Below are 19,045 nucleotides of genomic sequence, written 5' to 3'. Positions count from 1 at the left end.
ATATATCATTAAATACACTGTTAAATGGACAGTGTTTGTAAATGGTAGGTTCATATATCATTAAATAAACAGTTAAATGGATAGTGTGTGTGAATGTTAGGTTCATATATCTTTAAATACACTGTTAAATGGACAATGTAAATAGATTGTGGGTTTATTTATCTTTAAATACACTTTTAAATGGACAGTGTGTGTAAATGGTATTTTAATATATCATTAAATACATGTTAAATGGACAGTGTGGTGAAATGGTGGGTTCATAAATCATTAAATACAATGTTAAATTTACAGTCAGGTTAAATGGTGGGTTTATCTATCATTAAATACACTTTTAAATGGACACTGTATGTGAATGGTGGGTTCATATTTCATTAAATACACTGTTAAATGGACAGTGTGTGTAAATGGTGGGTTTATATATCATTAAATACACTGTTAAATGTACAGTGTGGCTAAATGGTGGGTTTATATATCAATAAATACACTGTTAAATGGACAGTGTAGGTAAATGGTGGGTTTATATTTCATTAAATACACTGTTAAATGGACAGTGTGGGTAAATGGTGGGTTTATATATCATGAAATACACTGTTAAATGGACAGTGTTTGTAAATGGTCGGTTGAAATATCATTAAATACACCGTTAAATGGACAGTGTGTGTTATTGGTGGGTTTATATATCAATAATTACACTGTTAAATGGTCAGTCTGGTTCAATGGTGGGATCATATATCATTAAATACACTGTTAAATGGACAATGTCGATAAATTGTGGGTTTTATATATCATAAATACACTTTTAATTGGACGGTGTGGTTCAATCGTGGGTTCTTGTATCATTAAATACACTTTAAAATGGACAGTGTGGGTAAATGCGGGGTTTATGTACCATTAAATGCACTGTTAAATGGACAGTGTGTGCAAATGGGAGGTTTATATATCATTAAATACACTGTTATATGGACAGTCTGGTTAAATGGTGAGTCCTTATATTATTAAATACACTGTTAATTTGACAGTGTGTGTAAATGGTGGGTTCATATATCATTTAATACACTGTTAAATGGACAGTGTGTGTTATTGGTGGCTTTATATATCAATAATTACACTGTTAAATGGTCAGTCTGGTTCAATGGTGGGTTCACATATCATTAAAGCACTGTTAAATGGACAGTGTTGTTAAAATGTGTGTTCATATACCATTAAATACACTGTTAAATGGACAATGTCGATAAATTGTGTGTTTATATATCATTAAATACAATGTTAAATGGACAGTGTGGTTAAATGGTTGGTTCATATATCATTAAATACACTGTTAAATGGACAGTGTGTGTAAATGGTTGATTTGTATTTCATTAAATAAACTGGTAAATGGACAGTATGGTTAAATGTTGGGTTCATATATCATTAAATATACCGTTAAATGGACAATGTCGATAAATTGTGGATTAAGATATCATTAAATACACTGTTAATTGGACCGTGTGGTTCAATCGTGGGTTCATATATCATTAACTACACTGTTGAATGGACAGTATTTGTAAATGGTGGGTTCATATATCATTAAATACACCGTTAAATGGACAGTGTGTGTAAATGGACACTTTATAAATCATTAAATACACTGTTAAATGGTCAGTGCGGGTTAATGGTGGGCTCATACATCATTAAATACACTGTTAAATGGACAGTATTTGTAAATGGTGGGTTTATATATCAATAATTACACTGTTAAATGGTCAGTCTGGTTCAATGGTGGGTTCACATATCATTAAAGCACTGTTAAATGGGCAGTGTTGTTAAAATGTGTGTTCATATACCATTAAATACACTGTTAAATGGACAATGTCGATAAATTGTGTGTTTATATATCATTAAATACACTGTTAAAGGGATAGTGTCGTTAAATGGTTGGTTCATATATCGTTAAATAAATTGTTAAATGGACAGTGTGTGTAAATGGTTGATTTATATTTCATTAAATACACTGTTAAATGGACAGTCTGGTTAAATGTTTGGTTCATATATCATTGAGCACACTGTTAAATGGACAATGTCGATAACTTGTGGGTTTATATATCATTAAATACACTGTTAAATGGACAGTGTGGGTAAATGTTGGTTTTGTATATGATTAAATGCACTGTTAGATGGACAGTGCGAGTAAATGGTGGGTTCATATATAATTAAATACACTGTTAAATGGACAGTGTGGATAAATGGTGGGTTCCTATATCATTAACGACAATGTTAAATGGACAGTGTGTGTAAATGTTAGGTTTATATATAATTAAATACACTATTAAATGGACAGTGTGGGTAAATGATGGCATTATATATCATTAAATACAATGTTAAATGGACAGTGTGGGTAAATGATAGGTTTATATATCATTAAATACACTGTTAAATGGACAGTGTGTGTAAATGGCAGGTTTATGTATCATTAAATACACTGTTAAACGGACAGTGTGTGTAAATGGTGGTTTCATATATCATTAAATACAATGTTAAATGGACAGTGTGGGTAAATGATGGGATTATATATCATTAAATACAATGTTAAATGGACAGTGTGGGTAAATGATAGGTTTATATATCATTAAATACACTATTAAATGGACAGTGTGGGTAAATAGTGGGTTTATATATTATTAAATACACTGTTAAATGGACAGTGTTGGTAATTTGTGGGTTTATATATCAATAAATACACTGTTAAATGGACAGTGTGTGTAAATGGTAGGTTTTTTATCATTAAATACATCGTTAAATGGGCAGTGTGTGTTATTGGTGGGTTTATATATCAATAATTACACTGTTAAATGGTGAGTCTGGTTCAATGGTGCGTTCATATATCATTAAATACACTGTAAAATGGACAGTGTTGTTAAAATGTGTGTTCATATACCATTACATACACTGTTAAATGGACAATGTCGATGAATTGTGGGTTTATATATCATGAAATACAATGTTAAATGGACAGTGTGGTTAAATGGTTGGTTCATATATCATTAAATACAATGTTAAATGGACAGTGTGTGTAAATGGTTGATTTGTATTTCATTAAATAAACTGGTAAATGGAGAGTGTGGTTAAATGTTGGGTTCATATATAATTAAATATACCGTTAAATAGACAATGTCGATAACTTGTGGGTTAAGATATCATTAAATACACTGTTCATTGGACCGTGTGGTTCAATCGTGGGTTCTTATATCATTAAATACACTGTTTAATGGACAGTGAGGGTAAATTTTGGGTTTATATATCATTAAATACAATATTAAATGGACAGTGTGTGTGAATGGTGGCTTCATGTATCATTAAATACACTGTTAGATGTACAGTGCGAGTAAATGGCGGGTTCATTTATCATGAAATACATTGTTAAATGGACAGTGTGTGTAAATGGCGGTTTCATTTATCATTAAATACACTGTTAAATGTGCAGTGTGTGTAAATGATTGGTTCATATATCTTTAAATACACTGTTAAATGGACAATGTCGATAGATTGTTGGTTTATTTATCATTAAATACATTGTTAAAAGGACAGTGTGGGTAAAAGATGGGTATATATATCATTAAATACACTGTTAAATGGGCAGTGTTTGTAAATGGCGGGTTCATATGTCATTATATAGACTTATAAAAGGACAGTGTGTGAAAATGATGGTTTAATATATGATTTCATATACTGTTAAATGAATAGTGTAGTTAAATGGTGGGTTCATATATCATGAAATACACTGTTGAATGGACAATGTGGATCAATATGGGATTATATATCATTAAATGCACTGTTAAGTGGACAGTGCATGTCAATGGAAGCTTTATATACCATTCAAATGACATTCAAATGGACAGTGTGGAAAAATATGGGTTAAGATATCATTAAATACACTGTTAAATGGACAGTGCGGGTAAATGGACACTTTATATATTATTAAATACACTGTTAAATGGTCAGTGTGGGTCAATGGTGGGTTTATATATCATTAAAATACACTGTTAATTGGACAGTGTTGGTAAATGGTTGGCTGATATGTCATTGAATACACTGTTAAATGGACAGTGTGTGTAAATGATGGTTTAAATATCATTAAATACACTATTTAATGGACAGTGTGGGTATATGATGGGTTTATATATCATTAAATACATATTAAATGGACAGTGTGGGTAAATGATTGCTTTATATATCATTAAACACACTGTCAAATGGACAGTGTGGGTAAATGATGGTTTAAATATCATTAAATACACTATTAAATGGACAGTGTGGTTAAATGATTGGTTTATATATCATTAAATACACTGTTAAATGGACAGTGCGGGTAAATGGACACTTTATAAATCATTAAATACACTGTTAAACGGACAGTGTGTGTAAATGGTGGGTTATATATCATTAAATCAACTGTTAATTGCACATACACTGTTAAATGGACAATGTCAATGGATTGTTGGTTTATTTATCATTAAATACATTGTTAAATGGACAGTGTGTGTAATTGGTGGGTTCATATATCATTATATACACTTTTAAAAGGAAAGTGTGTGTTATTGTAGGGTTTATATATCAATAATTACACTGTTAAATGGACAGTCTGGTTAAATGGTGGGTTTATATGTCATGAAATAGACTTTTAAATGGACAGTGCGAACAAATGGTGGGTTCATATATCATTAAATACACTGTTAAATGGACTGTGTGTTTAAATGGTTGGTTCATATATCATTAAATACACTGTTAAATGGACAGTGTGTGTAAATGGTTGATTTATATTTCATTAAATACACTGTTATATGGACAGTCTGGTAAAATGGTGGGTTCATACAACATTAAATACAATGTTAAATGGACAGTGCGGGTAAATGGACACTTTATAAATCATTAAATACACTATTAAATGGTCAATGCGTGTCAATGGTGGGTTTATATATCATTAAATACACTGTTAAATGGACAATGTCAATAGATTGTGGGTTTATTTATCATTAAATACAATGTTAAATGGACTGTGTGGGTAAATGGTGGGTTCATATATCATTAAACACACTGTTAAATGGACAGTGTGTGTAAATGGTGGGTTTATATATCATTAAATACACTGTTAAATGGACAGACTGGTTAAATGGTGGGTTTATATATCATTAAATACACTGTTAAATGGACAGTGTGGATAAATGTTGGGTTCATATATCATTAAATACACTTATAAATGGACAGTGTGTGTAAATGGTATGTTTATATATCATTAAATACACTGTTATATGGACGGTCTGGTTAAATGTTGAGTTCATATATCATTAAATAAACTGCTAAATTGACAGTGCGGGTAAATGGACACTTTATAAATCATTAAATAGACTGTTAAGCGGACAGTTTGTGTAAATGGTGGGTTATATATCATTAAATCAACTGTTAATTGGACATACACTGTTAAATGGACAATGTCAATGGATTGTTGGTTTATTTATCATTAAATACATTGTTAAATGGACAGTGTGTGTAATTGGTGGGTTCATATATCATTATATACACTTTTAAAAGGAAAGTGTGTGTTATTGGTGGGTTTATATATCAATAATTAGACTGTTAAATGGACAGCCTGGTTAAATGGTGGGTTTATATGTCACGAAATAGACTTTTAAATGGACAGTGTGGGTAAATTTCGGGTTGAAATATCATTAAATACACTGCTAAATGGACAGTGTGGTTAATTGGATGGTTCATATATCATTAAATACACTATTAAATGGACAGTGCGAACAAATGGTGGGTTCATATATCATTAAATACACTGTTAAATGGACAGTCTGGTTAAATGGTGGTTTCATATATCATTAAATACACTGTTAAATGGACAGTGTTGTTAAAATGTGTGTTCATATACCATTAAATACACTGTTAAATGGACAATGGCGATAACTTGTGGGTTTATATATCATTAAATACCATGTTAGATGGACTGTGTGGTTAAATGGTTGGTTCATACATCATTAAATACACTGTTAAATGGACAGTTTGTGTAAATGGTTGACTTATATTTCATTAAATACATTGTTATATGGACAGTCTGGTAAAATGGTGGGTTCATACATCATTAAATACATTTTTAAATTGACAGTGTGTGTAAATGGTAGGTTCATATATCATTAAATACAATGTTAAATGGACAGTGCGGGGAAATGGACACTTTATAAATAATTAAATACACTATTAAATGGTCAGTGCGTGACAATGGTTGGTTTATATATCATTAAATGCACTGTTAAATGGACAATGTCAATAGATTGTGGGTTTATTTATCATTAAATACAATGTTAAATGGACAGTGTGGGTAAATGGTGGGTTCATATATCATTAAATACACTGTTAAATGGACAGGGTGTGTAAATGGTGGGGGAATATATCATTAAATACATGTTAAATGGACAGTGTGGTTGAATGGTTGGTTCATATATCATTAAATACAATGTTAAATGGACAGTGTTTGTAAATGGTGGGTTTATATATCATTAAATACACTGTTAAATGGGCAGTCTGGTTAAATGGTGGGTTTATATATCATTAAATACACTGTTAAATGGACAGTGTGGGGAAATGTTGGGTTCACATATCATTAAATACACTTATAAATGGACAGTGTGTGTAAATGGTATGTTTATATATCATTAAATACACTGTTATATGGACGGTCTGGTTAAATGTTGAGTTCATATATCATTAAATACACTGCTAAATTGACAGTGCGGGTAAATGGACACTTTATAAATCATTAAATACACTGTTAAGCGGACAGTGTGTGTAAATGTTGGGTTAAATATCATTAAATCAACTGTTAATTGGACATACACTGTTAAATGGACAATGTCAATAGATTGTTGGTTTATTTATCATTAAATATATTGTTAAATGGACAGTGTGTGTAATTGGTGGGTTCATATATCATTATATACACTTTTAAATGGAAAGTGTGTGTTATTGGTGGGTTTATATATCAATAATTACACTGTTAAATGGACAGTGTGGGTAAATGGTGGGTTTATATATCATTACATACACTGTTAAATGGAAATTACGAGTAGACGCTGTGTTCATATATCATTAAATACACTGTTAAAAGGACAGTCTCGTTAAATTGTTGGTTCATATATCATGAAATACACTGTTAAATGGACAGTGTTTTTAAATGGTAGGTTTATATATCATTAAATACATCGTTAAATGGACATGTGTGTTATTGGTGGGTTTATATATCACTAAATACACTGTTAAATGGGCAGTGTGGTTAAATGGTTGGTTTATATTTCATTAAATACACTGTTAAATGGACAGTCTGGTTAAATGGTTGGTTCATGTATCATTAAATACACTGTTAAATGGACAGTACGAATAAATGGTGGGTTCATATATCATTAAATACACTGGTAAATTGACAGTGAGTGTAAATGTTACGTTCATATATCATTAAATACACTGTTAAATGGACAGTGCGGGTAAATGGACACTCTATAAATCAATAAATACACTGTTAAATGGTCAATGCGGGTCAATGGTGGGTTCAGGTATCATTAAATACACTGTGAAATGGACAGTGTGTGTAAATGGTTGATTTATATTTCATTAAATACACTGTTAAATCGACAGTCTGGTTAAATGTTGGGTTCATATATCATTAAATACACTGGTTAATGGACAAATGTCGATAACTTGTGGGTTAATATATCATTAAATACACTTTTAAATGAACAGTGTGGGTAAATGTTGGGTTTATATATCATTAAATACACTGTTAAATGGACAATGTCAATTGATTGTGGGTTTATTTATCATTAATACAATGTTAAATGGACAGTGTGGGTAAATGGTGGGTTCATATTTCATTAAATACACCGTTAAATGGACAGTGTGTGTAAATGGTGGTTTAGTATATCATTAAATGCACTGTTAAATGGACAGTGTGTGTAAATGGTAGGTTTCTATATCATTAAATACACTGTTAAATGGACAGTCTGGTTAAATGGTGGGTTTATATATCATCAAATAGACTTTTAAATGGACAGTGTGGGTAAATGTTGGGTTCGTATATCATTAAATAAAGAGTTAAATGGACAGTGTGTGTAAATGGTTTATTTATATTTCATTAAATACATTGTTAAATGGACAGAATGGTTAAATGTTGGGTTCATATATCATTAAATACACAGTTAAATGGACAGTGCGAGTAAATGGTGGGTTAATATATCATTAAATACACTGTAAATTGGACAGTGTGTGTAAATGGTCGGTTTATATGTCATCAAATGCACTGTTAAATGGACAGTGTGGATAAATGGTGGTTTTATATATCATTAAACACACTGTTAAATGGACAGTGTGGGTAAATGATGGGGATATATATCATTAAATACAATGTTAAATGGACAGTGTGGGTAAATGATGGGTTTATATATCATTAAAAACACTGTTAAATGGACAGTGTGTGTTATTGGTTTATTTATATATCAATAATTACACTGTTGAATGGTCAGTCTGGTTCAATGGTGGGTTCATACATCATTAAATGCACTGTTAAATGGACAGCGTTGTTAAAATGTGTGTTCATGTAACATTAAATACACTGTTCAATGGACAATGTCGATAAATTGTGGGTTTATATATCATTAAATACACTGTTAATTGGACAGTGTGGTTCAATCTTGGGTTCTAATATCATTAAATACACTGTTAAATGGACAGTGTGGTTAAATGTTGGGTTTATATATCATTAAATACACAGTTAAATGGACAGTGTGGGGAATGTTGGGTTCATCTATCATTAAATACACTTTTAAATGGACAGTGTGCGTAAATGGTATTTTGATATATCATTAAATACACTGTTATATGGACGGTCTGGTTAAATGTTGAGTTCATATATCATTAAATACACTGTTAAATTGACAATGCGGGTAAATGGGCACTTTATAAATCATGAAATACACTGTTAAATTTTTGAGTGCGGGTGAAGGGTGGGTTCATATTTCATTAAATACAATGTTTAATGTGCAGTGTTGGTAAATGTTGGGTTCATATATCTTTACATACACTGTTAAATGGACAATGTCAATAGATTGTTGATTTATTTATCATTAAATACATTGTTAAATGGACAGTGTGGGTAAATGGTGGGTTCATATATCATTAAATACACTTTTAAATGGACAGTGTGTATAAATGGTGGGTACATATATCATGAAATACAATGTTAAATGGACAGTGTGGATAAATATGGGATTATATAGCATTAAATACACTGTTAAGTGGACAGTGCAGGTAAATGGCGGCTTTATATAACATTAAATACAACTTTAAATGGACAGTGTGGATAAATATATGTTCAGATATCATTAAATACACTGTTAAATGGACAGTGCGGGTAAATGGACACTTTATAAATCATTAAATACACTGTTAAATGGTCAGTGCGGGTCATTGGTGGGTTTATATCTCATTAAATACGCTGTTAAATGGACAGTGTGGGTAAATGATGGGTTTATATATCATTAAATACACTGTTAAAAGGAGAGTGTGGGTAAATGGTGGTTTAAAATATCAGTAAATGCACTGTTAAAGGGACAGTGTGGGTAAATGATGGTTTAAATATCATTCAATAAACTTTGAATGGACAGTGTGGGTAAATGATGGTTTAAATATCATTAAATACACTGTTAAATGGACAGTGTGGGTAAATGGTAGGTTTATATATCATTAAATACAATGTTAAATGGACAGTGCGGGTAAATGGTGGGTTTATATATCATTAAATACTCTGTTAAATGTACAGTGCTGTTAAATGTTGGGTTCATATATCTTTAAAAGCACTTGTTAAATGGACAATGTCAACAGATTGTGGGTTTATTTATCATTAAATACACTGTTAACTGGACAGTGTGGGTAAATGGTGGTTTAAAATATCAGTAAATGCACTGTTAAAGGGACAGTGTGTGTATATGGTGGGTTTATATATCATTAAATACACTGTTAAATGGACTGTCTGGTTAAATGGTGGGTTCATATGTCATTAAATACACTGTTAAATGGAAAGTGCGGTAAATTGGTGGGTTCATATATGATTAAATACACTGATAAATGGACAGTGCGCGTAGATGTTGGGTTTATATATCATTAAATATACTATTAAATGGACAGTCTCGTTCAATGGTCGGTTCATATATCATTATAGACACTGTTAAATGGACAGTGTTCGTAAATGGTAAGTTTACAGATCATTAAATACACTGCTAAATGGACCGTGTGGGTAAATGGTGGGTTCATATCTCATTAAATACACTGTCAAATGGACCGTGTGGGTAAATGGTGGGTTTATATAACATTAAATACACTGTTTAATGGACAGTGTGGGTAATGGTTGGTTTATATATCATTAAATACACTGTTAAATAGACAGTCTGTGTAAATGGTGGGTTTATATATCATTAAATACACTGTTAAATGGACAATCTGGTTAAATGGTGGGTTCATATATCATTAAATACACTGTTAAATGGACTGTGTGCGTAAATGGTAGGTTTATATATCAGAAAATAAACAGTTAAATGGACAGTGTTTGTAAATGGTGGGTTTATATATCATTAAGTACACTGTTAAATGTTCAATGTTTGTAAATGGTGGGTTATATGTCTTTAAATATACTGTTAAATGGTCAAAGTCAATAGATTGTGTGTTTATTTATCATTAAATACACTGTTAAATGGACAGTGTGGCTAAATGCTGGGTTCATATATCATTAAATGCACTGTTAAATGGACAGTGTGTGTAAATGTTAGGTTTATATCTCATGAAATACACTATTAAATGGACAGTCTGGTTAAATGTTGGCACATATATCATGAAATACACTGTTAAATGTACAGTGTGGATAAATATTTGATTATATATCATTAAATGCAATGTTAAGTGGACAGTGCAGGTAAATGGTGGCTTTCTTTACCAATAAATACACCTTTAAATGGACAGTGTGGATAAATGTGGGTAAGATATCATGAAATACACTGTTTAATGGACAGTGCGGGTAAATGGACACTTTATAAATCATTAAATACACTGTTAAATGGTCTGTGCGGGTCAATCGTGAGTTTATATATCATTAAATACACTGTTAAATGGACAGTGTGGTTAAATGGTTGGTTTATATATCATTAAATACACTGTTAAATGGACAGTGTGGGGAAATGGTGGGTTTATATATCATTAAATACATGTTAAATGGACAGTGTGGGTAAATGATGGTTTAAATATCATTAGATACACTGTTAAATGGACAGTGTGGGTAAATGATGGATTTATATATCATTAAATACACTTTTAAATGTACAGTGTGTGTAATCGATGGGTTTATATATCATAAAATACACTATGAAATGGACAGTGTGGGTCAATCATGGTTTAAATATCATTAGATACACTGTTAAATGGACAGTGTGGGTAAATGGTGGGTTCATATATCATTAAATACACTGTTAAATGGACAGTGTGGGTAAATGATGGATTTATATATCATTAAATACACTATGAAATGGACAGTGTGGGTAAATGGTGGGTTTATATATCATTAAATAAACTGCTTAATGGACAGTGTGATTAAATGTTGGGTTCATCGGTCATTGAATACAATTTTAAATGGACATTCTGGTTAAATGTTGGGTTCATATATCATTAAATACACTGTTAAATGGACAGTCTGGTTAAATGTTTGGTTCATATATCATGAACACACTGTTAAATGGACTGTGTGTGTAAATGGTAGGTTTATATATCAGAAAATAAACAGTAATATGGACAGTGTTTGTAAATGGTGGGTTTATACATCATTAAGTACACTGTTAAATGTTCAATGTTGGTAAATGGTGGGTTCATATATCTTTAAATACACTGTTAAATGGACAGTGTGTGTAAATGCTGGGTTCATATATCATTAAATACACTTTTAAATGGACAGTGTGTGTAAATGGTGGTTTAATATATCATTAAATACACTGTTAAATGGACAGTGTGGTTAAATGGTTGGTTCATATATCATTAAGTACACTGTTAAATGGACATTGTGTCCAAATGCTGGGTTCATATATCATTAAATACACTTTTAAATGGACGGTGTGTGTAAATGGTGGGTTTATATATCATTAAATGCATTGTTAAATGGACAGTCTGGTTAAATGGTGTGTTCATATATCATTAAATACACTGTTAAATGGACAGTGTGTGTAAATGGTAGGTTTATATATCATTACATACACTGTTAAATGGACAATGTTGTTAATGGTGGGTTCATATATCTTTAAATACACTGTTAAATGGACAATGTCAATAGATTGTGGGTTTATTTATCATTAAATACACTTTTAAATGGACAGTGTGTGTAAAAGATGGTTTAATATGTCATGAAATAGACTGTTAAATGGACAGTGTGGTGAAATGGTTGGTTCATATGTCATTAAATACACTGTTAAATGGACAGTCTGTGTAAATGGTGGGTTTATATATCATTAAATACACTGTTAAATGGACAGTCTGTGTAAATGGTGGGTTTATTTATCATTAAATACACTGTTAAATGGACAGTGTGGGTAAATGTTGGGTTTATATATCATTAAATACACTGTTAAATGGACAGTGTGGGTAAATGGTGGGTATATATATCATTAAATACACTGTTAAATGGACAGTGTGGGTAAATGGTGGGTTTATTTATCATTAAATACACTGTTAAATGGACAGTGTGGGTAAATGGTGGGTTTATATATCATTAAATACACTGTTAAATGGACAGTGTGGGTAAATGGTGGGTTTATATATCATTAAATACACTGTTAAATGGACAGTGTGGGTAAATGGTGGGTATATATATCATTAAATACACTGTTAAAAGGACAGTGTGTGTAAATGGTGAGTTTATATATCATTAAATACAGTGTTAAAAGGACAGTGTTTGTCAATGATTCGTTTATATATCATTAAATACACTGTTAAAAGGACAGTGTGTGTAAATGGTGGGTTTATATATCATTAAATACACTGTTAAATGGACAGTGTGTGTCAATGGTTCGTTTATATATCATTAAATACACTGTTAAATGGGGAGTGTGGGTAAATGGTGTGTTCATTTTTCATTAAATACACTGTTAAAAGGACAGTGTGTGTAAATGGTGGGTTTATATTTCATTAAATACACTGTTAAATGGACAGTGTGTGTCAATGGTTCGTTTATATATCATTAAATACACTGTTAAATGGACAGTCTGGGTAAATGGTGGGTTTATATATCATTAAATACACTGTTAAATGGACAGTGTGGGTAAATGTAGGGTTTATATATCATTAAATACACTGTTAAATGGACAGTGTGGGTAAATGTAGGGTTTATATATCATTAAATACATTGTTAAATGGACAGTGTGTGTTAATGGTGGGTTTATATATCATTATAGGACTAGCTTAGTGGTATAAACTGGGCGACATGGACATGTTGGGCCGAAGGGCCTGTTTCCATGTTGTAACTTCTATGATTCTATTACAATTTTGTCTATGATTCTATGATTCTATTAAATACACTGTTCAATGGACAGTGTGTGTCAATGGTTCGTTGATATATCATTAAAGCACTGTTAAATGGACAGTCTGGTTAAATGGTGGGTTCATATATCATTAAATACACTGTTAAATGGACAGTGTGTGTAAATGGTAGGTTCATTTATCATTAAATACACTGTTAATCGGACAATGTCGATAAATTATGGGTTTATATATCCGTTCCCTTCGTCCTGAACTCACCCTATTGTTGTTTGTCGGTTCAGATCGTAACCGTCCCTTCCCGTCTTCCTCAACTCACCCTAGTGTCCCAAGAACATGAACCCTTCCCTCCTGCTCCAGCCCTGCAGCCGGACATTGACCTGCCTCATATTGTCCTCCTTAAGCAGCCCAGCGCAAAACAATCCAGAGATCACCACCTTCAGGCCTTGTTGTTCAGTCTTGGGCTCCAGAGTTAATATTCATTCTATAAACGGAGCTCTTTCCTTGTTATTCGTTCCGGCCATGACTATTTTCCTCTCTCCTTTCCTTCCCATAGAGTGTCCAACCTGTTCCAGGAAGTTCTTCGCTCTGATACCAGGAAGGTAACTTACCAATTGGGACCTGCTCAGGGCTGCAGAACAGTCTGTTTACTCGCCTGACTATAGAATCTCGCAACACTATCGCTCCCCTATTCCTGTGCCTAACCTGCCTGTCACATCTGCGCCACTCGGGGTGTCCCCCTACTCCCTGGTGTCACACTATTCATCAGGAAGGCCAGCCTGAGTCACTGTCTCTATCCACCTTGCAGTCCCTAACACCAGTTATCTACCGGACAGTTCCAGTACTGATGTCTCTCTACCTGTGACTGCACTGCCCCACTCGATGTTCACTCACTTCTCTCTATCCACAAAGTATCTGCTCGGTTGTCTCTTCTTGTGTGAGCTGCAGGTTCTTGTTCGTGAGCTGGTCCCTTTATCAGGACACAATTGATATTTTAAAGGTTGTTCTGAACCTACCGGTGTCTATTCTCATTCTTGTTGAAGATGTTGGGTCTTCTCCCCTGTTTGGTCCTTCAGCCATGGAGGTGACAGGCGTTCCAAGATTCTGATGCTCTGTAATAAATATATTAATAGGAGGGTTAGAGTGAAATATTGAAATGAGAAGGATAAAACGTCGCCTTGTCGCGATATCAAGTCCCTCCTCCCCCATCAGTACAACAGCTGTTCGCTCTGGAATCGAGCATTTCCCGACTGTAAGGATCAACTCTCCACATGAGGTGCGGCAAAGACAGCTGCCCAGTGAAACCCAATGAGACCCACTGATCTTCACAACCCAGTTGTAGCCGGCCGAGATTCTGCCCTGGGAGCACCAATTGGTCAGGTTTACTCACCGTGCAGGCCAGCACCAGACTTATTCCTGAGGTAGTGAATATTCTGGAGGGCAATATGGAGCGAGGTGATGAATTAAATGATCCTTCACTCGGTGTTACCCAGTCTGGCGCTGTTGTATTATTTTATTCACAGATTTATTTTTAATATTTTTAATGTGTTGAGTTTTGATATTAAATTCCGGTATTTTATGAACCTGATATCTATCTACATACAGAGTTTGGAGCTGGGTGTGATTTTTCTGCTCTCTATGGACAGTGACATTGTCCGTGTGTTCATGGAGTTGTGTTTTGGTTGGTGCTTCTATTTGAATATATTTACCGTATCTCTCATGGTATCAGCACCTGACTAATGAGCACTGTCGGAGGTGAGGAATTTCCGTTCAATAATATCAACACTAATGTATAATATTGTGAATCGTGTAACTTTAAACAGATGCTGCACATTTATCTTTGCGTTATCTTTTGGGGTCGTACAATCTCAGAAAACACCACAAATTTCTAAGTTGAAGATTTGACGGCTGTTTTATAATCATAATTCTCCATTTTGTGTGCGCCTTGCTGTATGTGTGCGCAAATGCAAGAGCGACCAATCAAACTATCAGTATCGGTGCTTTCCTTTTCACACTGTTTGAATGTAAAAGCGGTTCATGTCGGTCAGGAAATTTCTGCAAACTATAGTTGAAGTTATTCTCTACCATAAATGTACAACCAAGTTTGAGACCTTGTAAGATGCAGTTATCTGTTGTTTCAGTCACGCTCACACTAGTGCTTTAAACGGACAACAGCAACAAAAACTTAAATTTACACCTACACTAATTACATTAGTGTAATCAAACACAAGATTAATTTGAGCAGTTACTTGCTTTTATATATAAAGACTAGAGATCGGGCCCTCAAACCTGTTGGTAATTTGAATGGTTACTTTTTATATAAATATTAGTGATGGACCCTCCTACCTGTTGGTAATTTCTGTAGTTACTTTTTGTCTGAAGATTAGTGATGGACCCTCCTACCTGTTTGTAATTCAGTAGTTATTTTTACATAAAGATTAGTGATGGACCTTCCTACCGGGTGGTAATTAATGTAGTTACTTTTTAAATAAAGATTTGTGATGGACCCTCCTACACGTTTGTAATTTCAGTAGTTACTTTTTATACAAAGATTAGTGATGCACCCTCCAACCTGTTTCTAGTTCAGTAGTTACTTTTCATGTAAAGATTATTGAAGGACACTGCTCCATGTCGGTAATTTCAGTAATTACTTTTTATATAAAGATTATTGATGGACCGTGGTAGCTGTTTGTATTTCAGTAGTTAATTTTCATTAAAGATAAGCGATGGAACCTCCTTGCTGTTTGTAATTCAGTAGTTACTTGATATATAAAGATAAGTGATGGACCCTCCTACCTGTTGCTGATTTCATTAGTTACTTTTCATATAAAGATTATCGATGGACTCTTCTTCCTGTTTGTAATTCAGTCGTTACTATTTAGTTAAAGATTAGTGATGGACTGTCCTACCTGTTGGTAATTTCAGTAATTACTTTTTAAAAGAAGATTAGCGATGCAGCCTCCGACCTATTTGTAATTCAATAATTACTTTTTAAATAAAGACAAGTGATGGACAAATCTCCCTCTTCGTAATTGCAGGAGTTACTTTATATATAAATAGTAGTGATGGACCCTCCTACCTGTTGGTAATTTCTGTAGTTACTTTTTATCTGAAGATTAGTGATGGACCCTCCTCCCTGTTTGTAATTCACTAGTTACTGTTCTATAAAGATTAGTGATGGACCCTCCCACCTGTTGGTAATAACTGCAGTTACTTTTTAAATAAATATTAGTGATGGACCCTCCCACCTGTTTGTAATTCAGTCGTTACTTTTATATAATGATTAGTGATGGACCCTCCTACCTGTAGGTAATTTCAGTAATTACTTTTTATATAAAGATTATTGATGGACCGTGGTAGCTGTTTGTAATTCAGTAGTTAATTTTCATTAAAGATTAGCGATGGACCCTCCTTGCTGTTTGTAATTCAGTCGTTACTTTTTGTATAAAGATTATTGAAGGACCATCCTCACTGTTGGTAATTTGAATGCTTACTTTTTATAAAAAGATTAGTGATGGACCCTCCTCCTGCTGGTAATTTCATTCGTTATTTTCTTTAAAAAGATTAGTGATGGACCCACCGACCTGTTGGTAATTAAAGTAGTTACGTTTTATGTAAATATTAGTGATGGACCCTCCTACCTGTTGGTAATTTCAGTAATTACATTTTAAACGAAGATTAGCGATGCAGCCTCCTACCTTTTGTAATATAATAGTTACTTTTAAAATAAAGATAAGTGATCCACACACCTCCCTGTTGGTAATTTCAGGAGTTACTTTACATACAAAGATTAGTGATGGACACTCTTACCTGTTCGTAATTTCAAGTGTTTCTCTTTGTATAAAGATTAATGATGGTCCCTCCCACCTGTTGGTAATTTCAATAGTTACTTTTTATATAAAGGTTAGTGATGGACCCTGCCACCTGTTTGGAATTCAGTGGTTACTTTTTATATAATGATTAGTGATGGACTCTCCTACCTGTTTGTAATTCAGTATTAATCTTTCTCTAAAGATTAGTGATGGTCCCTCCCACCTGTTGGTAATTTCAGTGGTTACTTTTTATATAAAGATTAGTGATGGATCCTCCGACCTGCTCGTAGTTGTAATCGGCTGATTTTCCAGGTGCCCGGTAGAGCGCGATAATCGGCCATTGCGACTGTGTTAAAACTTTACTAAGTTGAACTGAATGTTGCATCAGTTTTTGGTCAGTTAAATAAAAGTGTACCGTGCAGAAAACGATTCAGTGAGTAAAAAAAGCCAGTGTCACAGTTACAAATGAATGCATATAGAGTGAGAAAGGTCAGTTTCTCACCCCTGTTTACTGAATATCAATTTCTAAGTTGGAGAGGAGGCACCGCTGGACTACGGTTGTGTAAATCTCCAGAGTTCGTGTTCCTGCTTTCTGTCCTGTCACCGCTTTAAAATGTATCTGTGGGGAGATTGGTGGGGCCCATGAAGGGATAAGCCCTGAAATTCCCGGTATAAAATAGCCGACCTTCAGTTCGTGTCTCAGCGAACAATTAGTGAATTGTTCCATCCGCGAGCAAGAGAGCTCCATCCGCTGGGGAACATATCAGACCGCGGGAAATCGGCTTTAGAAAGGAGGAAGGGGCAGAAAAAGTTAATTCATAAAACAAATTGACACAACATGAACCTTACCTTGATCCCGCGAGGATTTTCCGTCTCTCACTGTCCGTGCAGATTTTGCAAATTATATCCTTGTTATTTCATTGAAACCAATCGAGTACAAGTTCCTTGCTTTATTTTAGCAGTTCACAACTTGGGAATTTGATCTGATCCTTGTTATGTGAGATTCAGAGCTCCGCCTTCTGTGAAAGCTGCTGCCAGACATGAGGATGGATTTCAACACAAACATTCCTCATTTGTTTCAGAACAGGGAGCGGCCTTTCTGGTGGAATCTAATCGAACCGGTTTGACGATTCGCTGCCAATTGCGAACAAAGTCAGTTATAAATTTTACTTCTTCTCTTCTTTTTCCAGGGAGGTTCAGTAAAAAAAGATACTTGGTTAGAAATAAATTGTTACATTTGCATCAGGGACATTGTTTGCTCAAAGTCCCATCGATTTTCTGATGTTTGCGCTTTCAAACCTGGGGCCAAAAGACAGTGTTTCGTCAGTGAGCTGAGGAGAGGCTGTTTCTGAAAGTGAGGACTTTAACCATTTAACCGCCGAATTCAGCTGTCGCTGAGCATCAACCACCTCAGTCACTTGTGGAATGAGCACTGTCTTTCCCCAGTTACATTTATCATAGTAAATATTCTGAAGATACAGCAGTTAAATTGTTAAATCCGGAAAGGACCATTTCTGTGCTGTGATCGGTAGAAGGATTGAATTTCACTCATTTTCAGAGGTCAGAAGAGAGAAAGTGTTTGAGGACAAATTGTGGTGATAATTCCGAGGGACGGATTGTTGTGATCAATCCCCGGGATAGGT

The 19,045-nt window shown here is 33.6% G+C and overlaps 1 long non-coding RNA gene across 1 annotated transcript in view; it reads right to left on the bottom strand.

Annotated features, from left to right (window-relative positions):
• LOC137315160 (uncharacterized) overlaps window positions 1-18,700 on the bottom strand; it is a 74,916-nt gene extending 56,216 nt beyond the window's left edge. The window contains exons 1-2 of the long non-coding RNA XR_010961334.1: window positions 18,252-18,700; window positions 14,607-14,702 (exon numbers count right to left, since the gene is read on the bottom strand). This is a non-coding gene — a long non-coding RNA (uncharacterized lncRNA). The remainder of the gene's footprint in view (window positions 1-14,606; window positions 14,703-18,251) is intronic.
• Between the last annotated feature and the right edge of the window lie 345 nt (window positions 18,701-19,045).

This window comes from Heptranchias perlo, unplaced genomic scaffold, assembly GCF_035084215.1.
Source record: "Heptranchias perlo isolate sHepPer1 unplaced genomic scaffold, sHepPer1.hap1 HAP1_SCAFFOLD_54, whole genome shotgun sequence".
NCBI classification, from domain to species: Eukaryota; Metazoa; Chordata; class Chondrichthyes; order Hexanchiformes; family Hexanchidae; genus Heptranchias; species Heptranchias perlo.
This window is presented reverse-complemented; position numbering and strand designations above follow the sequence as displayed.